Genomic DNA, 27,091 nt, shown 5'->3' with positions numbered 1-27,091 from the left:
TGATGTCTTCCTGTTTCTTTCTTCATGGACTTATCATTTTTATTATAGAGGGCCCTCACCTTTTTGGCTGGGTTTATTATTATGTGTTTTATGTTTTGTTTTGATTTTGAGAATATGGTAAATGCTATTGTTCTCTGAATTTTCTTATCCCTCTGTACATTTTCATATACAGAAAACCTTCCAATTTGGGGGGATTAATTTTATATCTTGATACTTGACCAAAGATGCTTATAGACTCTAGGATTCCCAAGTAATAAATCTATTTTTAATTAGAATTTTCCCTCTCTTACTGTTTAAACTTAACTTTTAACATTATTATGATTATTACTTATTATCTGTACATTACTTTTAGAAATTTAAACAGGTACACAGTATAGAAAAAATAATTTTATTATTAATTTAGTTAATAATAATAATTTATTGGTTTGTTTTTCTGTTTATGTGGTACTGAGGAATTGAACCCAAGGCTTCATGCATGCTAGGCAAGCACTCTACCATTAAGCCACCATCCCTGCTCATAATTTATAGTTATATATTAGTTTTATTTTCACATTTTCTTAGAAAAAATTGTGTTCTTATGACTTTATATTTTATACTGCAATACTTAGAAACTATTCTTCTCCATTGAGAATATCCAAGCTTACAGGAAGAAAATTTTTATATTTTTCCTGAATATATCATCTACAAAACAACTTTGGTACTTGGGAATTTTTAGCTGACAAAGATTGTCATCAGCATCTACAAATTCCATCCTTACCCACTTCTCAATTTTCTCAAAGTGTTTTCTCCTTCTTCATTGCACATGGCAGTTTTCAGATAACCGAGTAACAATGTTGTGCATATATTCCTGACACCTTCCCTCTGAAGGAGAAAACAAACCAATGAGAGGGAAATTTTATTATGCTTCCTAGAATGATAAGCTTCATATGAACCAACCAGCGCAAGCACATTTGCTCCCAAAGCTTAACCGGTGCATGGACAACTATTTACAGAGATGGCATTCACCAATCAAAATCACTCTGCCATGATATCATCATGCTCTGACCTCATAGGGTAATATAGCAGACTTTGTGATGTGCGGTATAAAGCCTGGATTAGACAGTGAACTGTCAGTATGCCTACAGATCACTTCAAAACTTTCTAACAAAGAGAGATTTGAACAATCCTTTAAGATAATGTAGATTTTGAACAACCAGAGAGAAGAGAGCTGCTGGAAAGAGTAGGAACTCTGGTAGAAAAACAAAAAAAATCTGCCAAATGTAGAACACTTCTTTCAAAAAAAAAAATTGAGTTAAAACATATGGAAGTCTAATAATTCCCCAGTGACTTTCAGAATACTCAATATAGATTGATAATTTTTCTGCTAAAAAGGAAAATACTATTTCTGTTACCTAAACCCTTTACCACATTAAAAATCTACTTAACATACAAAGGAGATATAAACACATGGTATTTGAACATTTTCATGATTTGTCTTCAAATACAGTATTTATTTTACTGTAATAAAGCATAAATTTGACTTGTCTGTGAATTATTAAAGCCTAATCCCAAAGCGGGAATTTAATTAAGAACGAGAATTGGAGAACATTTTAAAAGAATTTTTCTGGATGTTTCCACAGACAAGAGAAAACAGATGGGCAATAATTTGACCTTATGAAGTCCCCTAGACACCCTGGATTTCTGAATTATATAAGTCCACACTTATTGGATTCTGACAACTATTATTCATGCTCATGTAATTCATAATGATGGTTTTAGCTATAAGAATATAGCATGTTAAATAATCAAAACTTTTGATGTTATTTTCTAGGATTGTGTAGCTCTGTGGGTTTTTTTCCTCATTTCCTTTGTATCAGGACTATGAATTTTCCTCTGAGTTCTATTTTAACTTTGTCTCATATTTTGTCTTGTTCTTGTTTTCTGGAAATTCTGAAACATAGCTTTATATTTTTCAATCTGTGTTTTAAACAGGACTTTGCTTAATCCTACTGTGTTATAACAATCATGCCAAATTTCATTTCCTTAAAATTAGAAAATGCATTTTTTTACACATATACTTTTTTATTTAGATCCCAAAATTATTATTATCACATAGCATTTTCTAAAATAGATTTAGAAATGAGATTCCCTATGCATCATCTTGCTTCTGTTGCTAAGGAGTACTGTAATCTAAAGTGTGTTTTTGGAAAGTTTGCTGTATCCTTCATCAAGGACTAGCAAGTAGAATAGTTTGGTTTTAAGTCTGTGCTTTGTATCTCACAGAATTCTAGACAAATTAGTTAGTGGGTTGCTGTTTGTTATAGAATAATTTTGACATTACTGTGCATTGATTTTGAAATATACCTACGAATATTATAAACTATCATGTCAGAAAAGTATTTTTTAACCTGAGTCTACATTACCAGTGCATAGCAGGGTAGGGCGGACAAGAGCTTCTCTAGGTCTGCCAAGGATCCATCTGCTTGCCTTAGCTAAAACCTCTCCCCCAACCAAGTAGCAGGACTGCATAACTCAGCAGTCTAAATCTCAGCTGTCTTCCAGCTCCTAAGGCTCCCCATTGTGGGAAAGCAAGTCCCAAAGCCTATCTGACTTTTATATAAATAAAAATATTTAATTATATTATATATTCCATTCATCTTCTTCTTACATCCTCTGATTTTCAGATGAAGCACCAAAGCTTAACTATGTATATTCTATTTTTGTTTCTTATTTATATTTTCATTCATTTTTCATTTCTGCTTTGTCAGAACATACAACAGGATGAGCTCTGATATAATCATGGCAATGTATATTCTATCATCATCACATTTCTTTTTATTTCTTAATGTTGTCCCTCTAAATTTTTCTTTGGATTAAAAAGGGTCCTCTGATGGTTTCTCTAAGGAGATATGTCATCATTAGAGTAGTAAAAGAAATCATCTCTTCATTAAAAATCTCTTAGATTCCCAGGCATCCATGGCTCACACCTGTAATCCTAGCTACTCAGGAGGCTGAGATCTGAGGATAGTGATTCAAAGCCAGTCCAGATAGGGAAGTCCATGAGACTTTTATCTCCAGTGAACCACTAGAAAACTGGAAGTGGTGCTGTGGCTCCAGTGGTAGAGCACTAGCCTAGAGCTGCAGAGCTGCCCAGTGTTCAATCTCCATGAACAACAACAACAACAACTACAAATCATTGGATTTCTGGACACTGACAACTCACTCTGTGAAGCTAAGATCTGAAGATCACGGTTCAAAGACAGCCTGGAAAGAAAGTCCATAAGACTTTGACCTCCAATTAACCTCCAAAAAGTGAGAAGTGGTTCAAATGTAGAGTACTAGCCTTGAGCACAAAAGCTCAGGGATAGCACACATGCATGTGCATGCGTGCGCGTGCACACACACACACACACACATACACACACACACACACACACACACACACACACATACACACACACACATTCCCTGGGTCAAACCTACTTTTAGTATTTAAATTACAAGAAAGTTTGGCCGTATTTAACCTTGGCTCTCTTCTACAAATTATGGTAGGTGGTTTTCATTATCTCATAGAATTGAATGTTATAAATATTACTGTCAAAAATGTGCTTGAAAATCTTATTTCCTTTCTCTTAAAACAATAGTAAGTATAAAATTTTGTCCAAGCTGTATTTTGAGAGCGAAAGAAGCCATTAGGTATATTTACTTTAGTACAATAGGCACAAACTATGATTATATCAGGATAACTGGGTCATAGAGCCTCCCAAAGCATTGAATATACCTAAATTGATCTTTTAGTTTGGGCACCTCAAACGGCCTTTATTTAATGTTATTTATCATGTTTTGTCATCTCAATCATGTTATATTTATCTTCCTTATGAATAGATACCTTTCTATCATTTTCATCCACATTATGTCTCAGTGTTGATAATTCTTCATCTCGTTTCTCCTAGTGACATTTTAATATGCAGAATACTTGACATTTATTTGACAAGAGATTGCTCAAATTATATTTTCAAGTATACATACATTGTGTTTCCTTATTGTACATTCTATTTGTTCTCCTTTGCTTATATTCTAAAACTATCATTTTTCTCCCATTCCCTTGTTTCTCGTTACCTTTATTTTTATTTCTGTCATGAGTATATTACTCATTGTTCCTGCTTCCTTTTATTTGAAGTAGTTCTCCCTTGACTTGGATCTGTGATATGTTTTGGCTAGCAGGTCTTGAGCAAATCTGACCTGCACAGAGACTTGGTAAGTTTGTGTACCTTGGGCTTGCTCTCTTGGAATGCTACCACACTATCCAACAAAGAATATCTTAAACTTCCTGTGACTAAAGATGACATGAGAAGAAACTCCCCCCGCCCCAGCCAATCTCAGTTTTGCACAATTGAAGCCAGTTCCATAGGGAAACGCAGCCACTTGAGTGAGCCCGGATCAGACCGGTAAAAGAAAGCATTCAACTCCCCAGAGTTGTGAGAAACATTTCATTATTGTTTTAGGACATTTTGGCTAATAGTGAATTGGTTCTTAGCGGTATGGTAAGATTGTAATGACACCTCAAAGATGAGGTGCTGGCATTGGAATGGTGCAGCAGATGGAGGCTGAGAAGAACAAGAGGTCTGTTGGCAGAGGCTGAGACCATGCCAAGTAAAGGTGTTGGCAGAGGCTGAGAAATAGGTTGAGGAAATCATTCATGGCAGGAAAAATGGCAGCCCATATTTTATAATCACAAAACATTTGGCAAACATGTCACCTGTTGATCCATAGAAGAGAGAATTGTTCCTGAAGAACTCGTGGTTCTGGAAAGAACATTTCCTGGGGGAATGATCTATATGCCAGTTGGCTTGTTTTAGGTACAAATTCCAACGCCTAAAAAGAGAGAGAAAAGCTAAAGAGAGGACTGTTTAGTTTGCAAGAGGCAATTAGACATGAAGAAGAGACAAAGATCAGGGTGGGAAAATAAAGCATTACTTCTCTTTTGTAGTGTTTCTAGTTCGTTAAAGAGTCTTAGGTAACTTGGGAAGAAAGATCAAGTATATGAACTCCTTTGTACAACCTCAGAAAGATTTCAATCAATTCCTAGCAGATTCTCTCAGTGAAGCCGACTTTGTTCTGGAGATTAGAAAACCATGTCACGACATCATGCCTCACCGAAATGACACTGAGATTTATCTTATAAGGAGTTATGACCACCAGTCATGGAATTCTGAGTCAGGACCCCACAAGCAAAGGGCCAGCTTGGGAAGCAATGAGTTAGGAAAGTACTTGATGAAGAAATCATCCCCGCCTCCAAAGTACAATTCCTAACAAGAGATTCTCAGCTAGCTCTCAAAGAGCTATGGACCAATGATTGCGACAGATTTCTGATTCTTCCTCTTTTCAAGTAGAAATGATGATTGTGGCTTGACTGCTCTCGTGTCATCATTCTACATTGGTTGCACAGGGACAGAGGCACATAAAATTTATCTGTTCCTTCATGTGTCTCTGGAGGAGCACCCAAGGAATGACACTGGAGCAGCCTTTTTATTTTTGTACTCAGACCTAATGCATAAAATTATAGAGTTGGAGCCTGCATAAAGTTAACATAAATTATTGGGCCCAATTAGCTTTTGGTGAATAGCTTTTGGTGAATCACATTGTTTTCTATTCCTGCCTTGCATCAGTGGTTGGCCATCTGAATTTTCCAAGTCTTTCCCTTTTCTTTCTTATTGTCAATGGAAAATAACAAACTGAAAGCACTCACCTTCCCAGAGGGCCATATCTTAGCACTGTTCTTGCTGTAGAGGTCAGTGGATCATCTCACCTTCTCTTCTTCCTGAACAGACGCACCCAGTGGTCTTGGAAGAGAGCATGAGACTTAGGCCATGTCTAGCACGAAGGCCCCTAGCAGACACAGAAGCTGTTAAAACATTGAAGCCCTCTCTACTCAAGATAAGATTGTTCTACCACCCCACCTCCTTGATTTCACTTTTTCTGCCTAATAAAAAGAGATCCTGGTTGTAAGGGGATGGGGCATTATTTCCTCTTCAGCTAGGCTGAAGGAGACATGGTGGTCCTTGCCCAGTTTTCATCCAGACTACAACTGGTTGGGCTGTTAAGGCTTGCCTTTCTGCTTGCCTTTCCACTCCTTTTCTTTTTATTTATTATTATTATTGTCAAGATGATATACAGAGGGGTTACAGTTACATACATAAGGTTGTGATTACATTGTTTGTCTAACTTGTTACCCCCTCCCTTTTTCTCCCACTTTCTGTCCTCCCCCCACACCCCAAGTTGTACAGATCATTTCCAACGTATTGTCATGTGAGTATTGCTGTTACATAGGTTCCCACTTTGTCCTTTGTCTCTCCATTTTGTTGTTCCCCTTCCCTTCCCTAGTTCAGATAGATGTATATGCAATACTCTGGGTACCAAAATCCAACAGAGGGTAAACAATAGGGTGAAGACCCAAAAGGAAAAAGAAATCACATTGAGAAAAACAACAACAAAGGAAAACCTCTTGTGTCCATGTCTTGGAGTTCATTGCTTTTCTTACAATTTTCTTGCATTTCTGTTTTATTTTTTCTGTGTACTTTTGTCATTAGAATTACAGAAGTCATGACGGAAGCAGAGGAATGATAAACACAGGCACACACAATGCAAAACTAGGTTTCAGTCCTTGACAGCCCACACTCGGTGGGAGAGTTCCATCTAACTCCCTCAGCTCCGAATGTAGCTGTCACAGGCCAGGCGGGCATAAGTACGCTAGGTGATGTTCACGCAGTGATGGAATCACCTGATTCACTTCTCAGAGGATGGTCTTGGCATTGAGCAATATGACTTCCCTCATATATTTATTAGGACATTACCTTTTGAGCTTCGTCATTACCACTGTAAAAAGCCCGATGTAGCCTCCTATAAAGGGAAAAGACCACACTCAGAAAGGGCTCCAAATATTCCAGCCATCCCACCCCCCAGGACTAAGAATCATCGTTCCTTCAGTGCTCTCTTTCCATTTTTTTCACTCTATATTCTTCCAGTATATATTTACCTTCTTCTGTTAGGTAGCTTTTGTCTCTGTCTTCTCTTTCTAAGTTCTTTGTTTAGCTATGTATCTTCCTTCATAATAGCAATTGTTCCACGTATCATTTTAACTCTCTTTTATTTTTAATTTAATTTTATTGTTAAGGTGATGTACAGAGGGGTTACAGTTACCTGAGGTAGTGAGCACCTGTCTTGTCCAACTTGGTACTCAGTCCCTCATTTTTCTCCCGCTTTCTTTCCCCTCCATTCCCCACCCCAGCATGTTGTACAGTTACTTTCCGACATAGTGTCTTGTGAGTATTGCTATTGCACTGGCTCACCCTTTGTCCTTTCTCTCATCAACGCTCTTTGTTTTTCCGGTCATGGGTCTTGAACTCTGGGCTTAGGCACTGTCCCTCAGCTCTTTAGCTCAAGGCTAGCACTCTACCACTTGAGCCACAGCACCACTTCAGTTTTTCTGGTTGTTTATTGGAGATAAAAGTGTTACAGTCTTTCCTGCCCTGGATGGATTTGAACCTCTATCCTCAGATCTCAGCCTCTTGAGTAGCTAGGATTACAGGGTGAGCCACTAGGCGCTCAGCTTCAAGGCTCTTTTTTTTTTTTTTAATTGTGAGAATACTGTACAGAGGAGTTACAATTACATGGGCAACATAACGAGTACATTTCGTATCAAGCATTGTTGCCTTCTCTTTTTTTCCCCTTCTCATCCCTTCTCATACTCCCCTCCCCCCACCCGATGCTCCCCCCACCCCCACCAAGGTTGTAAAGCTTGTTTTTTGACATAACAACTTGTACATCTCCTTGTTGGAATGGGTCCACCTGTATCCCTAGTTAAACGATTTCTTTTTGCCCTTCCCCTCCACAAATTATACCAATATCAAATACAGTGAAAGCAGGGGTTATGCCGTCAGAGAGGGACATACAAACAAGCAAAGAAATCATCTTATAAATATGTTAGAAACAATTGCATGAAAGAAAAAATATTTAAATACTTATCTTGGGGTTAAGTCCCCTAACATCAACTTATTTGACCTTTTCTGCTTGTCTCAGACATATACTAATTATTGCAAATAAGGGAAACCATGGGACCTGTGTTTCTTTGGGCCTGGCTTACTTCACTTAATATAATTTTTTCCAAGTCTCTCCATTTCCTAACAAATGGGGCAATGTTATTCTTTCTGATGGAGGCATAGAATTCCGTTGTGTATATACACCACATTTTCTTGATCCATTCATCTACTGAGGGGCATCTGGGTTGGTTCCATATCTTAGCTATAGTAAATAATGCTGCAATAAACATAGTTGTGCTGGTAGCTTTAGTGTGGTTTTGTTTGTGATCATTTGGGTAAATGCCCAAAAGTGGGATTGCTGGGTCATGTGGAGTCTTTTTTTTTTTTGGTCCGGTTGTGGACCTGAACTCTGGGCCTGGGCGCTGTCCCTGAGCAGCTCTTCAGCTCAAGGCTAGCGCTCTACCACTTGAGCCACAGTGCCACTTCTGGCTTTTTTTTCTGCTTATGTGATGCTGAGGAATCGAACCCAGGGCCTCATGCATGCAAGGCAAGCACTCTACCACTGAGCCACCTTCCCAGCCCTATGTGGAGTCTTTTGAGGAACCTCCATACTGCTTTCCAAAGTGGTTGAACAAGTTTACACTCCCACCAACAATGTAGTAAGGTTCTTTTTTTTTTAAAGGGTAAACAAAGTTTATTTGAAAGTGAAAAAAACATCTTGAAAGAAAGTGGCTAGATTCTTCATCCAGAAAGGGGCTCCTACATTTTTGCATTGTTATTTTTGCTGTTGTTGCTGCTGTTTGTTTAGTATAGAAGTTTTTATTGATATTTCATACATCTCCTCATATAAAATATCCCATATAACTTAATTCTAAATTCCTAATAAGAAGGGTATTTCCCCTGGGGGGGGGGGGGAAGCTACTTTCAGGAGCTGAGAGAGTTGGGGAAATAGTATAGTCACCCTCGCTACTTGAAATAGGAGGAAATCTTTCTCTTTCTAATTCACTAATTTTCTTTTTAAAACAATTTTGCTACATATATTTTACATTACACAGACAGCATACATGCATTGTAGTGAATTAGAAATATAAATAAGCAATGAGATTAACTTCCCTCATTTGTTGCTACTTGTTGTCAAATACTGACAGTGAACAGGTAGAAAAGTTTCCTTCAAACAATTACCCATTTCATGAATATTAACATTTATTTTAGCACATCTACCATAACTCCTACGATTTACTATTCATGTTTTTAATTCTAGTTTATTGTAAAGAAGGTGTACAAAGGGGTTAAAGTTACATGAGTAAAGCAATGAGTACATTTCTTGTTGAATATTGTTATTGTGTTTTATTCCAACTTCATTTGCAGTCATTAAAGAATACAATCTCTAGTTTTAAATGACCCATTCATTTGTAGTATTCTCATACTATTTTAATGATAGTATATGAAATCTGCCATGGTTTTTCCATATTCCAGGGCATTTGAATCTTGTCTGACCTCAGATTTTCTCACAGTAGTTCTTACTTAGAGTAGGATATTTTTTGTAAGTAAATCCTTTTGGGATATTACTGAAATTAGCCCTCTAGAAACTTCTACCACTAGTCTCTATGCTACTGCTCTAGTCTACCATTTCTTGTTTCATGAACAGCTATAAAGTTTGGCTCTGTAAGTCTTACATCTTTTTAAAGTATTTGATAATAACTTCCTTTTCCTCCTTCTTCTCCTTCTCTTCTTCCCTTTCATCCCCTCTTCCTTTTCCTGCCTCTTCTCTTCATTCTCATTCTTTTTCCTTCTCCTCTTCTTCTCCTATTTATTGATGAATTTATGGTATAACAATTCAGTTAAACACAGCAAATACTCATTGATATTGTACTTTATAGTTTAGGAAGGTAAAGCTAAGTTTTCCCTTGATACTGGAATAATTCCTAATCAAAACTATCCATGATCTCACAGTTTAGAAGGAAACTTGACAGAGTTAGAAACAAGTACAATGGCAATTAATTAAAGGGCTTAACTCCAAGCTCTAAGAAAACACTATTTTTTTTTTTACCAGTTTGTTATGTTTTGCTGGATATTTTATGATTAAAATTAAGACAAAAAATCCCTACTTCGCATGATTAGAGAAATAGATTCCCCATTGGTACCTCTTTTTGATGTCTCAGAAGCCTTTCTATGGCTAGAAATCAACAGACATGTCCTTCATTCAGATTATGGCCATTAGCTTTGTTAACAATAAATATGCATCACTAAAAAGATTTTACTTATCCCACTGTTACTGGAGTTGTAAAAAGGATTGGTAGTCTTTCAAAAGACAAGTTTCAGCATTTAGAACATATAATGGAAGCCTGAACAATTATTTTACATTCTTCCTTAGAAGCGGAAGCAATCTGTATCTTTTCCATGAGAGTACACCTGGACAATAAGGACTTGAAATATACTGAAACTGAAATTACAATTTGAATTTCAACCCAAAAGTTTTGGCTCAAAACCATCTATATGTCTTCTAAAGACACCGCCAAATCAAGCATGTGAATTTTGAAGCTAATTAAAATTGCATAATAAGTTGGAAGTGGTTATCATTTTGCTCAGAAGGAAGTGTGGATTCTTTCCACACCAATCAGATCTAGAGACATCTTTCTAAAGCTGCTTAGAAGGAGCTATAGCAAGCAGCCACACTGTTCATGAAAAAAAAAAAAACCAAAACAGCCAAGTAGAACTAAGGATGCTTCTCAAAGCAGAACATTCTTTGTTTTCTTCTCCCCACCGTCCTTTCTGAAAATTTCATAGCATGTTCAGTTCTTTGAATTATGCAATACACTCCATGCCCATCCAACTTCCACTGGCAGAAAAATTCCACTAACTTTGGTCCTCCACAGCTACTCCGTTGGTGAACAATAGAATTCTGTTTGACTCATAGTTCAGAAATCAATAGCCAAGGTCAATAAAATCTCTGCATATTCCTGATAGAATTCCCACTCAAGGATGATGAACTTTATCAACCCCAATGCCTAGATTACTTCTTATCCAAGACTTTAATCATAAAACAAGTCAAAATATAATAATAAATTATGAAATTAAATTATGTTATCAGTTTTCTAAGGGGAAAAAGATACTCAGTTCATTTCATTGAACTTCAGGAGCTTTGGGGAGGTTTCTTTGTGAATGAAGGAAAACCCCATTTTCAGAACATTTATGAGAGAGATTTATTCATAGAGTGGTTGGATATTTTGGGGCTGTATGAATGAAGCATATTTTCTGAATCAAGGCCATGAATTAGCTACTTTGAATGATACTATAACTCTGTGAAGAATTCTGCATAAACTGCCATTTCAGAAACAGAGTTTAGATGGAAATGATTTTGCAAACTTTCAGAATTTGGAAGAATGACTTCTGAAGCTTAGTGTCTTGAAGAACTGAGCAAGTGGATTTTTATGCAATGGAAAAAAAATAAAGTCTGCATAAACCTTTTGCATTTTCAATGGCAACTCTTTCCAGAATGATGCTAAATTTCCTTTCTTACTATCAAACATTCCAATATTTTACACAGTTTTACTATTTTGAAAATATTTAACTTCTGTAAATATCTCTTTAAAGCCTTTAGAACTTTTTTTCCTGAGGAGAAAGATCTAATCAATATTCATTTACATAGTAAATATTCTCCACTCCACTTACTAACTAAATGCTTGTATTTCTCTCTTAAAATTATATATCAAATTATGATATGGGAAAAAGTTCCAGTAAATGAACCTTTTTATATGAAAGACCAGTAGAAAAGAAGGAATAAGAATCTGAGATCTGTACTCCTAACTACTGTGGAGACTGAGATATGATTCTTTGTGTTTCTTGGTCAGCCCTGGGGACAATGTTTGTGAGATCTCATCTCAACCAATAAAAACCTGAGCCCAGGATTATAATCTTAGCTAAGAAGGAAACACCATCAAAAAGATCAAGGTTCAGGCAGGTCTCGGTAAAAAATTGAAATCCTATTCGAAAACTAATGAAGGAAAAAGGACAAGAAGGTTGGCTGAAGTCGAAAACTGCCAGCACAAGACCTTGAGTTCAAACATCAGCAATCCAGAAAGAAATGAGAAGGAAAGGGACAAAGGGAAAGAAGAGAGAAGGGAAAGGAGGAAGGAGGAAAAGCAACATTGGGCATTTTGCTAGGAAATTTTATGCAAACCATATGTAATTTGTTCCTAAATAAACTCAATATTTCTTATAGTGTCAAGAACATGTTGTACAAAGTAGGTTAATGAAGTTAAGAAAACTTTGTAGTCAACACTTATTTTGGCAGAGGTATATAGAGAGAATTGCCCAAATAAATGATGATGAAAAACTAAATTAGCATGGAGACAAATTGGGCACAATCCATTTTATATGCATGTGATATCCTGTGACTTTTCAAAATCATATTTGTGTGTGTGTGCTGACCTTGGAGTTTGAACTCAGTGTCCAGATGCTGTCTTGAGCTCTCCCCTTGAACCACAGCTCCATTTCTAGCTTTTTGATGGTTAATTGGAGATAAACACCTCACAAACTTTCCTGCTCTGACTGGCTTCAAAGTAAGTAATGTTATGTCTGGTCTTCCATTGATAGTGTGCTAAGTATTCCAAGTTCATCCTTACATTCTGGCATGTAACCAATCATAACTCATGATTCACCATGATTGGTGAAATTCTGTGGGTTGAAGAATTGTCTGTTTTTAGTGGTTTAATATCCCAACCTCTCAGGTATAATTATAATCACAATGATGGCAAACACTCAAGGTAAATCAAAGTGATATATGAAAAATTGCCTGTTATCTTTTGAAATAGAGTAAAATTATATTGAAAATTGTGATATTCAAATGCTATTTCAAATTAATACTTCTGTGTGTCTGTGTGTCTCCAGTTTTTGTACATTTTGTGTCAAGTCTCATCTGAGAATATTTGACTAAGGACCTTCAGAACTTTGCTTCTCTCACATGTATGGAGTACAATCTTTTGGGGGAAAATAATTGTATATATAGATCTGAGTGCTTATAATACATATATGTATATACACACACATATATATACATATATACATACATATATGTACAATTTTAATATTTTGACAATATTTAACTTTTGCATTTATCTCTTTAGAGGCTTTAGAAATTTTTTGAGGAGAAAGATCTAATCAATTTTCATTCACATAATAAATATTCACAAATCCATTTAATGAATAAATGCTCATGTTTCTCCTTAAAAATTATATATCAAATTTTGATATCAGAAAAAGTTCTAGTCTATATATATATATATATATATATATATATGCATATATATATATAGCTTTATATTTTTTAGGAAACAGTATACTATGAAAAGAAATTATGTAACTAATTATTCAAAAACAAAAATGTTTGTTATTGTTGGTTAGGTGACATATCCATTTTAACCTACCACCAAGTTAAATGATTTATCAACATTTGGCCAAATATATTCAGTCTATATCTCTATCCAGTATCCTGGTCCTCCTATAGGGAATTTTGAAGCAGATTCCAAAAAGTCTTATCACTTGACTAGTCAATACTTAACTGCATCTTTCTACGAGGATTAATTTTTTAATCACAAAAATTATTACCAGTCAAAATTATTTAAAATAATTATTTGGTATAACCAGTTATCCTTTGTACAGATTTCCCTGATAGGCTCATAAGTGATTGTCTTGTACCTGATTTCTTAAATCAGCATTCATTCTGAATGTGGTTGATTAATTTCTTAGGTGTCATATCCTCTCTGATTTGTTTTTTCCCCTTGTCATTTTTTAACAGCTTTTCTAAGAGTTCTCCATATTTGACTCTATAGATATAATACATTTCATTCAAACATTTCTTTACTACTAAGCATTTCACTTCTTTTATTTTCTTCCTTCTGTTACAATGTTCCAATGAATATGTATATAGATAAATCCTTGCACACACCTAGAATTATGCTACTAGGATAAATTCTTAGAAGTGGAACATCTCATGGCTCTTTTTTTAAGCCTTTGATAGCGCTAGTCAAACTATTCTTCAAAATGATGGAGCTAATTTACACTCTTACAAACCATATGAGCATATCTATATCCCCACAGCCTCATCAACACTGCATGATATCTTTATTTTAAATATTTGCCAATTTGAAAGACCAAAAAGAAGTCTTCCTGTGGTAATTTGCATTTTTCGGGTTAATAGCAAGAGTGTCCTGAATCTTCAATCTTTGTTCAGAGCTGACAGAGACCTTAAAAACCCCTTTCTGATAAACTCACAAAAAGATACTTATACCTGATATCCATGGGTCATGCCTATAATCCTAGCTACTCAGGAGGCTGAGATCTAAGGATTGCGGTTCAAAGCCAGCCTGGGCAGGAAAGTCTGTGAGTCTCTTATCTCCAATAAACCACCAGAGAATAAGAAGTGACTCTGTGGCTCAAGTGGTAGAGTGCTAGCCTTGAGCTGAAGAGCTGAGGGACAGCATCCAGGCCCAGAGTTCAAGCCCCACAATTGACAAAATAAAAATAAATAAATAGGAAAAAGATACTTGTTTCAAGGCAAGGCCAGAAAAAAATGCAGACTTTCATTGTAAGCCTTAAGCAAAAATTCTGATAGGTCAATAAGCTGAAAGAAATTATTTATTATTTTTTCTCAGACAAGATAAACTTAAGTTCTTTCAAAATATAGTCTTTCTAGCACTTGCTTCTTCAAGAATGGTAATGCTTTCCACTCAGGATGCATAACCAGAGCTTTTGTACTGCATTATTTCATGCTGTATCATTTAAAAGGTCCCAAGAATCCATGTTCTTGGAATATTTATGAACTTTCTCATCTCTTTCTCTCTCTGTCTCTCTGTCTCTCTCCATTTCTGTCTCTGTCTCTCTCTCTCACACACACACGCAATATCGTTTCTAAAATCATAGTCAATGATCACTTTGGCATATTCTTATCCAACAGCAATACTCCTTCTTCCCTGCGATCAAATTCCTTTGGGCAATTAACCTGGCAAAGCAGCGCAGATGACTGAAACTGGCTTCAACTAGAAAATAGTATGTAAAGCCAATAGTGAGGAGAAACTTCAGAATTACTTTGGTCATTAGGGCATGTGTGTGTGTGTGTGTGTGTGTGTGTGTGTGTGTGTGTGTGTGTGAAATACGTTCATTTCCCTTGCTAATTCATGAACAATGATAACATGAAAGAATGAATGATCAAGTTTTGGGGATAGTCTTTCCATAAGTTACAAATCAACCAAATAGTGCTGTCTTTTAGCTCTGTTTCGCTTCCTTGTCAACTTTTATTGCAAACAGGATCCAGTCCGTAGCCATACAGTTTAAAGGAGGCTTTTATGGCTAACTTCTTTCTTAGAATTCTTTGAAGCAACTTAAATAGTCAGGGTCTTATCTCAATGTACCCTCTTACAGACTACAGACAAGATCTCCGGGGTCTGAAAGCAAAAGATCAAAGTTCACAGGATTATTGATTGTGTGTTTGTTTCCTTCAATGAATGTAAAGAGCAGAGTCCTCCTTCCTGAGATAAACCTAACTATGTGCCTTGCATCTCTCTTCAATTCACTCAGCCCTCAGCCAGGGATATGCCAACCAGTCTGTCCTCTCTGAGGACACCAGTCTCTCTCAGAGGAAAATACCAAGCGAGCAAAACTCTGTATCTTATGTTTTCATACCTAACATTTTCTTTAGGTATGTGGCAGGGATTTTACAGGGCTTAATTTATCTACAAAAACTTTACTTTGTAGGAAATGGATTAGCAAAATCAAAATGGAATGGACAATTAACCTCTTTACACATTCAGGTAATACATTATAAACAGTATTTAGATGATAATAGATGATTGATTGATAAATGAAAGAAAGAACAAAAGGAAGGAAAGGACACAGGACATTAGCCACTTTGATGATAGATAAATAGATCAATTAATCAACAGATAATAGGTAAATAGACATGGCTCTCTATCCTGCATTTTCACTGGTATGAAATACTTGCATTTATTTCTGAAGTAAACTATGGTGTCTGTATGATAACTGGGACCTCTCTGTACATCAACTTTATAATAACAATTAAAAAGTAAAAAAAAACAATCAGCAGAGTGAAATGATAGCATATAAAATGGGAAATATTTACACACTAACATCTGAAAGGCCATTAATGTTTATATATGGAAACCAAACAACTCAACATCAAATGAAAGGAATAACCCAGTTTTTAAAGGAATAACTATTTTTGATGAAATAACCATTTTGATGTAAAGTAGGAACCCAGGATATTTTTTTTTTAAAAGAATAGGGCTAAAGATTCGAACAGCTTTTCTCACAAGAGATAATTCTTTATGTTCTATAAGACATTAAAAGTTTTATAAAACATTTTCTATATAGTGTTTCAGCAAGCCCTACTACTTCCCAATTGTTCATAAATATGTTTTGTTTGTAGTTATATATATTTGCAAATATTTCTTGCATTTACCCCACTTAAATGGAATATCTATCATATATCATATACATAATATTAACATGAAATTTACGACAAATTTTGAGTTGAAAAAATGTTACTACATTTGAGCAAAAGTTTTTTACATTTCTTCCACTACCCAACTAGTACACGTTTGAGACAAGCAGAAAAGGTCAGATAAGTTGATGTTAGGCAAAATGAACCCCAAAATAAGGACTCAAATGTTTTTTTTCTTGCTTGCTATTGTTTCTAACATATTTATAAGATATTTCTTTGTTGCTTTGTATGCCCCTCCCCCATGGTATAACCCCTGTTTTCACTGTATTTGATGTTGGTATAATTTGTGGAGCGGAAGGGAAAAAACAAACAAAACCAAAAAAAACCCAATTAGATAGTTTGGAATATCCTATAATTAAAGATTCTAGACTTGTTACAGCTTTACCTCCATAATGCTCTTGCCAAACCTTTCCATTTGCAATGCAGGTACATTTCCTTCATTAATCTCAAAGGTCTCATTCCGTCTTGTGCACAAAGTGGTTTATAATGCTTCCAAGTTGTTTCATGCTGTTACTCTCTCAAATGTTTACTCAATTTTACCTGAAAATTCCTACATATTCTTTAAACTTCAAATCATATGACAGCTATTTAACAAGATCCATCAAGAATCCAAGTTTTATACTCTTTTAATCTTGGATTCCATAGTATTTTATTCATGCTTTTTGATATTACATCTACACTGTATTGCATATATTTTCCCTGTTTTCCTTTTTAGTTGGTTTTCTCTTCATGATCAGAGGATACATCTTTTTGTTGTTATTTTATATTCCACATTCAACACAGTTTCAGCATATAGAAGGTACTCCATATCAATTTTCTTTTTTTGTGTTGGTTTTTGTTTTGTTTTGCTTTGTTTTAGGGGGTTGATAGTCCTAGGGCTTGAACTCAGCACCTTGGCACAGTCCCTGAGTTTCTTGTGTTCAAGGCTAACACTCTACCACTTGAGCCACAGTTCCACTTCTGGCTTTTTCTGTTTATGTGATACTGAGGAATCAAACTCAGGCCTTCTTGTATGCTAGGCAAGCACTCTACCACTAAGCCACATTCACAGCCTTATATCACCTTTATAAGCATATTCTTTAGCTTATACATCTAAGTTTGTATCATTGAATTATAAAGTTATTAATAATGTGTATCTTTTTACAATATCTCAAGGCTGCACTGTTTTATTTTTTGTTTTTGTGAGTGTGTGTGCCTTGTGAGTGTGTGGGGCTTAAACTCAGGGCCAGGGTACTGTCCCTGAGCATTTGTGCTCAATGCTAGTACTCTTCTATTTCAGCCACAGCTCCCTTTCCAGCTTTTTATTTGGTAACTAATTGGAGATAAGGGTCTCACAGACTTTTCTGTACCAGCTGGCTTTGAACTTCAGATTGCAAACTCCTGAGTAGCCACTGTCATAGGTATGAGCCACTGGCACCTGGCTTTGTACTGTTTTCTTAGTAGAGAACAAGAAAGTTTTGATTGTTCTCTGTAGAAATGATGAAGTGGCTGGTTACCTAACTGTGTGGGTAACTCTGCTTAGGTAATTCTAATTAAAGCCAGGAAAATATAAACGTCTAGAATTACAAGTCAATCAAATAGTGTACTTCTTCCCTTCTCTGTTCATAGATAAGACTGTTTGGAGTTACCTTTTTGTCCTTAAATTTTTTAAGTTATTTTTTTAACCCAGTCCTGGGTCTTGAACTCAGAGTCTGAATGCTATCCTTGAGGTTTTATGCTCAAAGCTAGTACTACCATTTGAACCACAGATCCACTGCCAGCATTTTGGTGGTTAATTGGAGTTCAGAGTTTCATGGGCTTTCCTGCCCAGGCTGGCTTTGAACCATAATCCTCATTTCTCAGTCTCTTCAGTAGCTAGGATTGTAAGCGTTAACCACTGGTGCCTGGCTAAGCAAGGTTTCGTATTCATAGAAGTACAAAAACTACCTCTGGAACACACTCTCAATATATCATAAATACATGAATCTCCCAATCTCTTAAAGTTCATGGAGACTTTTCAGAAAATTTTTCTCTTGATAGAGGACAGAGATAAGCTGAGTCCAAGTGTTTAGATATGTGTGGTAGGAGGCGCTAAAGATGCGCTAAAGTGACTTATTCTTCTGTCCTTCCTAATACCCAATACTCCAGGCTCAGAAATGGTGAAGGAAATTTTCCAATGTTCTGTCTTTCGGTTACCTTATTATTAAGGGCCAATATATCTGACAGATCACAAAGATCTCAGTAGTCTTCACTACATCGTTCCAAAAATAAAGATCTCCCAGCTATCATTATCCACTGAGATACTCAATAATCTGAATTCCACCCAGAAGCCATCATTTTTAATATCTTTGTGTTTCATTGTAGAAGCTCCACTTGAGGAAATTAAATGTCATATAGTAAGTATATGATTCATTTACATTCTGTCCGGCTGAAATCAGCAACAAGCAACCAGAGTTTTATGCAGTTAGCATGATGGATATTTCCTCAGTAAGGTTATTCATTTCGCCGCTTAATTTAGAACAACCCTAATAGTACATCGCCACTGTTAATTTATTTTCATTTATTCATTTATCCATCACTGCATCCAGTCAATTATGTAATTGAAATAGGTATAGAAGGCTTCATATGGGCATGGTGACGCTTAAGACACAGATTGCTTATGGAGTCCATCTTTGGTGTTAGAACTTGGAAGTTGTATGCTGATCCAAGGTCTGTAGCAAAAGTGACTGTATTAAGTGAAAAATCACATCAACTACCAAACCATCAGTCATCTTGGTGAAACTTTTTGGAACTGTTCCACACAGTAAACTAGATAACTATCTATCTATGAGGTGGAACATGGTAGCTCTGGCCATATGTGGTTATGGGGTAACTAAAACTTGCTACTTTTAACTGAGGTCTTTTGTATCCATATAATATACACGTAATTCTGAAGATTTAGCATAAAATATAATGCAAAGCATGGCATCTATTGTTCTATATGGATTACTTTTTACAACAATAGTATTTAGGATATGTGGGATTTAAGAATGCTTGGGTACAATTAACTCTACTTACATGTTTATCACTTTAAGTGAGGTATATATGATTTGCATCATATCTCTATATACCACTAGTCTTAGAAATGACCTGTGTCCATGCAAATATTGTAGGTTAGCTCAGACATCGATTCCTATGACCTAATTCTGTAATGCAAAAGCTAAAACTGAAAAATTCCTTCTCCTAAATTTCTTTAGCTATGGTTTCTGAGATTATTTAATCCTATTATTCAGAAGGACAAGGAGGAAGTAAGAATTAGAACTATGAAGAAGAAATGCAGACTGTTAGGCATTCATTTAGCTGGACCAGATCATAAGAGAAGTGACGAGATTCTCAGCAAGTAGCTGCATTGTAGGGCTCTTAACTCAACATGCAAATGTCCTAATTGCAACAGAATAAACAACCCTCTTGATGACTCATTTCCATTGCATACATCCAGGAATCAATCTCTTAAAATGTCCCTTTAGACCTGTCAAAAATTTTATGAGCCATTTAAGAATCTATAATATCTCTTCTTAAATTAACTACAGATAATTTGGGACTCTACAATTGGGCACTTCCCAAGACAGGCTGGTGGCCTAGATGTTATCCAGTTAATACTAAGTATACAAGTCAATGTATACACACATATAACTCACCTGCATTCACAAGTTAGTAATTATTGCTCTGTTTTTCTGTTGCTCTTACATGTACACTCAGAGTAGAAGAACATTTGATTGTTTCATGTGCTTGGATAAAATAAATATAATCAAACAGTGACTTGAAGTAATGCAATAATCTGTTGCATTTCCTTTCTCATATAAACATTGTCATGATTTGAAAATGTATAATGAATTGCAAAGCTCACATTGTATTCTATAATAAGCATGGTAATATGTATATACATATATATTCTTAATAAATAAGTCATCAGCTAGGCTCTGAGTATCTCCTTATCAGAAATATGCTGTTTTATCTTTCCACCATGAAACTATACACATTGCTTCTGATATTACAAAACTAATTCCAACCTTTTAGACATTGAAACATAGTTTCTAATGAGGCCATGACCCTCATTTGTCCACCTAAGGAATGGAGGAAGGTGGCTCACCATTATGTTCATGGCTTGGAATGACACTAAGGAAATCAAGACATCTTCTGTGAAGGCTCCAAAAAGCTCAAAGTTAGAACAGGCAAGTCTGTCTTCTACTGAGTATCTGTATTATAGTTCAGTGGGCAAATGCTCTGAGGATTCAACTGGACCTAATCCCTTCACAAGTCAAACTCTAAGAGCATCTCATGAGTCTTGGGACAAAGACTACCCAAGGACAGAGTGTCAGAACAAGTCACAGAAATCAAAATTAAAGCAAAAGCACTGAAAGCTTTGTTACCTTAATTTTCCCAATTAGCTCCAGAAGAGTAATCTGAATTTTCTAGCACGCAAATTTTTAGCTTTGTAGTGATGATCATTTTATTAATAACTGCTTTGTGCAAATGCAAAAGACTCACATTTGTAACCACTTTTAGCCTCAGTCTACCTACATTTTTGCATAACCATTTTTCAGTTTTAGCTATTCCCATGTTATTCTCCTCTCTCTCCTCTCTCTCTCTCTCTCTCTCTCTCATACACACCTCCTTTCATCAATGAAGTAAAAAATGTGATCTTAAGTGTTTTTTTAATGATAGAGTTTTCATTTCCTTTCATTATAAAATATGATTCTAAAAAGGAAAATTTACAGAGTGGTTGAAAAAGGATACAGTGTTAAGTATTGGAATTTTTGTGTGTCTATCACTTGTGCATGCATGAATGTGTTTTAAGATTGGAGATTAAACAGTGGGTAAGAGCTGTAAGAAGTACGAAAAGGGAGATAGGAAGGATGAAGGTACAGGGGGGAGAAAGGGAGGCCTTGGGCAACAGAGATTAACCACACTGGTCAATGTTTGCACCATATGCAATGATGTTATAAGGCTCTGTTTAATTTAGAGAAATAGAACTTCATGGAATGGAATTTTAAAAGCCATTTCTATTTGCAGATACCTAACTCAGCCCTCAGGCATGATTAATGCTCCACTGGACCTGACCCAAAGTGAAATCATTACAGCCTATGCAGCTCATGTCTTGAAATGATTCATTTCTACAGGAGATCGGGGGAAAATGAGAATTATATAAATACAATGATCAATCCAATAGAAGAATTAAAAAGTTTAAAACAATCTTGGCTCCCAGTTGAAGGCTATCCATAGATTCCAACATATATAGCACCAAGTTTAATCAGCAAAAGCAAAGCAATATTCCAAGGATCTACTCCCTACAGGGGTTCACTGGTGCCATAAGAAAGCATTGTAGGATTGATAACAACTCAGAAAAGCATAATAACTATGTCAGCAGTCCTTAAATACCTCTTACCTGGCTGGGTTTATTCTCACCATGAATAGTGTGTGGCTTCTTTCTTGACAGATTGTAAGAACATGAGATATTTTTTTCTTCATCCCTGAAACCATACCTCACATTGTATACCTTGAAATTCTCTCTAGTCTCCAAAAAAATTCACTACATTAGGAAAACCTCTAGATTACTTTCAAACATCTACCCAATCCAGAGCAGTTCCAGCCACTCCTTGACAATTGAATACGTCCTTAAAAAAAAACCCCAAGACAGACTCCTATCATCATTGACCTGGCTTAAGACTGTTGGGAGGAATGCAATGTTTTGAAATCTTCTTAAAACATGGCTGTTTTTAAGGTAATTGGCTCTGTCACTAAATGTTCTCAGAGACGCAGACATTTTTTATCGTAAATTCCATGAAAGGATTCCTATCATCGGTGGAAGGTTGGTCTAGACCCCTAAGGTCCTTTCAATCTCTAAAATTGGAAGTTATGAGTAACCTGAGGACCACTCAACTTTGTCAGTGTAACATATGTTTTGCAGTAGAAGGTGAGGTGATGAATATAGAGTTTGGTTTCAGGGGTCCATTCCCAGCTCAGAATCTGTTGGAGGCAAGACGGATCGTGTTTCCATTGCTATTTCCACACCTGACTTAACACAAGCCCCAGGAAGACAATAATATATCATCTTTTTTCTCAGTCAGGGTCAGATAAAGTCTATAAAGTTCAACAAAAAGCCAGTGTTACCCTCATTTTTCTCTTCTCAATGTACTACCCAAGTCTCAGGGATTCTGACTCAATTACAATGTAATTTAGGATCAGGAGAGGACAAGAACGGGACTGTTGCTGCTTCTGAAATTGGAATAGAGTTGTTTTCTGAGCTATTAGCAATTGTGGACAGTTAGGCCATTTTAAGTTAACATTTCTACCCACCCAGCTTTTCCCTGTGAGTTAAACTTGTTCTGTTGTGCTAGCAAATTACAGTTGCCTTCCATCCAACTGGAAAAATCAGGGACCCAGGCTGTGATGAGGAAGTCAGTGCTCTGTAGTTCTGACATAACAAGTATACAGATATCCTCGAAAGAAGGAGAGATAAAACAAGGAAACTCACCTTGGTGAGTTGGTGTTTATGTAATAGAGGTAGAAAGATTTTCACTTGCATGAAGCTTGTCATTTGCACCCACTGCTTTCCAGCCAAGATACCCAAGATTTTAAATCTCCTATTATTCAAGGTCATTGTGTTAAGGGAATAACATGGCATGACCTATCTCACAGTATAACTCAAGCGCTTATAACCCAACCTTATGAACCATACCTTACGTTTTCTTAGCATAATGGTTTCCTGTGAAGATAAAATGAGAGACAGGTAGGCTGATTCCACAGCTTGGCTATGGTGAATATGGTGAATAATGTTGCAATGAACCTCATTGGATGAACGGATCAAGAAAATGTTGCACGTGCACACAATGATGTTTTACTCATCCATTGGAATCAATAACATTTTATCATTCATAAGAAAATGGAAAAACTGAGAGAAAAACTATATTAATTGTAAAGTAAATTAGACTCAGAGAAACAAAGGTTTCCTCATTTGTGGTAGCTAGAATTTGTGTATAAATCTTTAAGTAAGCATGTTGGGTAGTATGCAAATGATTACAAATGTATTAACAGAAATATGGTAGACTCCAGAAAAAACTCAAATAACGTAATTCCTTAGAAAATGAAACTAAAAGCCCAGAAAAATAAGCACCAGGAATCAAGTACTTGTGAGAGGTGGAGCTCAAGGCTGAGGAGAGAGCAGTAGACTAAGGAAGGGAGGAGGGGGAAGAATGCAGTCAAGAATTCATTGCATAGACTAAAAAATTAAGAAAAGTAAGAGAGACAGTCCAAGGGGGAGCAAGAATGTCAAAAGGAGTGATACTGGACAAGATGCATTGTATTCATAAAAAGGGAAGGGAAGCTTCTCAAATAACATCAATCCAGGCACAAATCCTAATTGTAGAGAAGCCATTACTGGCCTTCTCTGTGATATGAATAAAAAATTTAAAACATTCAAAACATTCATTTGGGCATAGATTTCATTTGCATTTCACTTGGGTCTATATGGTTTAGTCATTGGAAACTTGATCTAGAAACTATAATGACCAATGAGTATTACCCTTACTCAGTGCTTGAAGCTCTTTCTGCATGAGTAAAATCTGCCCTCAGAAATATATCAGCAAGAAAACAAAGCAATTAAGGGTGCATATGGGGGGTTGGGTTCCCTGACAGTGATTAAGTGAGCTAGAGAATAAGGAATAGTAGGTTAATAGATGTGGTATAGTGACTTGAATAAACATGCAAACTTGTGAATGTTTTAGGTAAGATTTGTCTTAAGAGAACTGAGGAGCCCACCTCCCTGAAGGAAAAAAAAGAGCCATATAAAGTTCAAGAATAATAATGTCCACAAATCCACAAATGACTTCTGTGTTGTTAAAAATAACTTTATAGACTGAGAGAGATAAAGAAAGAATTGAAACAATGTAATTATTTTTTAGTGAATAGAATCCTGTGAGATATCCTAGTAATCTGGAAACTGAGGAATGTTTGCTTCCTCTCTTCTGAAAACACCAGTAAGCCTTTTCCAGGCTTCACTCCTATTTTGTTTTTCTTCTCCCTGACTCCCAACATTTTCAATGGGTAAAGGCATTCCGTCAGACAGAATTGAGAGGAAGCATCATCCTTATGCATGGACAACTCTTCATTAAAATAAAGGTATTCTCTGAAATCATTCTTGCTAGTACCAACTGAGAATCACAAAACATAAGGAAAATTTCAGAACCATAGCTACTATTCTAGATTATTTAAATGTTACCTAAGACTCAAACAGAATGGATGTCTTCTGAAAGAGTCATTATGTGAAAATTAGTTCATTTCACTCATCCACTTACCCACTGGTCACCTCCTCTCTATACAGAGTGTCTTCCTAAGATACAAGTTTCTGTTATAACTGTTTAATAGCCTACAGAAAACATTAACAGGAAACAAAATCAGCTATAGCCTACAGAAAACATTAACAGGAAACAAGATCAACTATATATGCTTAAAATAAATTTAGGAATATTTCTGTTTTCATCTTTCATCCCCAAAGAAAAGGTGTCACTAAGATACATGTATTATGTGTTTATTCTTATTTTCAACTTTTGTTTATAAATATTTAAATTTGACTTCTGCATCACTTTCTGGAGGCATTCTGGATTTCAAATAGATGGTAAGGCCCTTGATTCTATTAAATGTGATGACATGAGCACCTGCAAATATCTGTGAAATTTCTCTCCCTAAAATCTTCCAAATCCTGTGTGTGAGTGTATTTTAAGAGATTAAGAGTACTTCAGGTACTACAAGTTTCTGCAAAACACATAAGACTGGAAGAGTATCACCCAAAGCTAGTCTGGTCATGGTTGGAATGCCTTCCCAAATTAGTATTCATGAGGGTCTCTCTGACAAATGGAGTTATTATCCACAGATGCTGTAAACATAAATCAGGAGGATATCATCAATAATGTTGTATTCTCTTTGTCCTCATCATGTTTACAGATCTCGCTTTGAACAGCACATAAATACTTAGAGCATATTGTGGGAAACATGCCACTCATCTTATTAGCTTTCTCTGGCTCCAAGCTCTGACGCTGATCATCTCCTGACAGTGTTTGCCAACAACAAAAGAAGCCTATTGATCACATTGCTCTCCCTTTGGCAGCCTCTTCTGCCCACGATTACCTTGCATCACTTGCCTTAAGTCAAATGTCACAGAACAACTTACAAGGGATGTATCTATCTAGTAGAGCAAAATACACTAGGAAGAGTTTAATTGAAGGAGAATCCTTTGGTATTATGAATTGTTTACAGTTTGAAATTTTATATCTTGGCATTTATGAACAGTTGAAATCAAAGCTTTCTTTGCAAGCTCCAAATCCATAAAAATTGTGCTCATTTGCAATTTATTTTCTGAGCAGTTTACAGAATCCCAAATACCTTGGAAGCTGACCCATCAATCATTCTCAGAGTCACATTGTATGAACAGTTTTCTGTGCTGGCATTTTCAATCTATAACAGACTATCTCTATTGAAATTTCCTGGTAATTTTTCATCTGTGTCCCAGTCTTCATTTGTCTTTTTACTTGATTTTGGAAAGATACTGTTGAAAGCAACATTTATTTTTTTGTTGTTGTTTAAACTGAAACAAGAACTTCACATGTTGAGGATTTCAAAATATGACTAGGATATACATAATGTATGAAAAATAGAAGGCTTCCATGGGATTACTGGATAGAGAAAAGAATTTATCTTGGAAGGTTATAGAGAATAGGCACTAACACGTGGCGAGACAAGTGTTGCGTAACTACTCTTCTTGACACTTTAGAGTCACTGTACCCACAGTTCATAGACTGTGTACTAGTCTCTAGGAAGAATTTCCATGTCTTATCTAGTCAGGTCCAATGTAATGTCACTAAAATAATATCAAACTCCCCCTATTAGAATGCACCTCCAAACCCATGTCCAAAAACATTCATTATGAAGGATTCAGGAAGCTAGCCCTCTTCCAGGAGATTGCTGCTCCTTATTGCTGCTTTGGACAAATCTTGAGCCTTCTATTCTTCTCTGATGAAGCCCTACTCCCTAGTTTAGTTCTCCACTGAAGTGCCCAGCCACATTCTCTCATGGGACATTATCAGAGAAACAATATGAATTAGTCTTAGTCAGATCAAATGAAGAGAATTCTTCCTACGAGACTGGACTTAGAATGTGATATTGAGTTGAAGAAGGTATATTCCTCAATGCTATATTTAATAACCAAAATTGTTTTAAAAAGGTAGTTGCTTCTAAATCATAAATGTGATTGAAATAGAAATCATGGGGAGAAAACCCTACTATATAACCAGCTGAAAAGAGGAGGGGACATTTCACCAAATACATATCTACTTGTACTCTCCAGGAAGCAATCGAGAATCTACACTAGAAACACAATAATTGCATAATGTATGCCTCTATGTCATTTATTTGGTGCTAACTATATGCCCTACCATGTCCTTCATTCTTTCATATGCAGCTCAACAACTGTTCTTTGAGAATTTATACAGATAAACCATTTTGCCACTTTTAAAAATAATATTTTCCGCTGTGTCTTCTCTTC

Source organism: Dipodomys spectabilis, unplaced genomic scaffold (genome assembly GCF_019054845.1).
Source record: "Dipodomys spectabilis isolate Male_0828 unplaced genomic scaffold, ASM1905484v1 ptg000066l, whole genome shotgun sequence".
Taxonomy (NCBI): Eukaryota; Metazoa; Chordata; class Mammalia; order Rodentia; family Heteromyidae; genus Dipodomys; species Dipodomys spectabilis.
The sequence above is the reverse complement of the archived record's forward strand: the minus strand, read 5'-3'. Positions refer to the sequence as shown.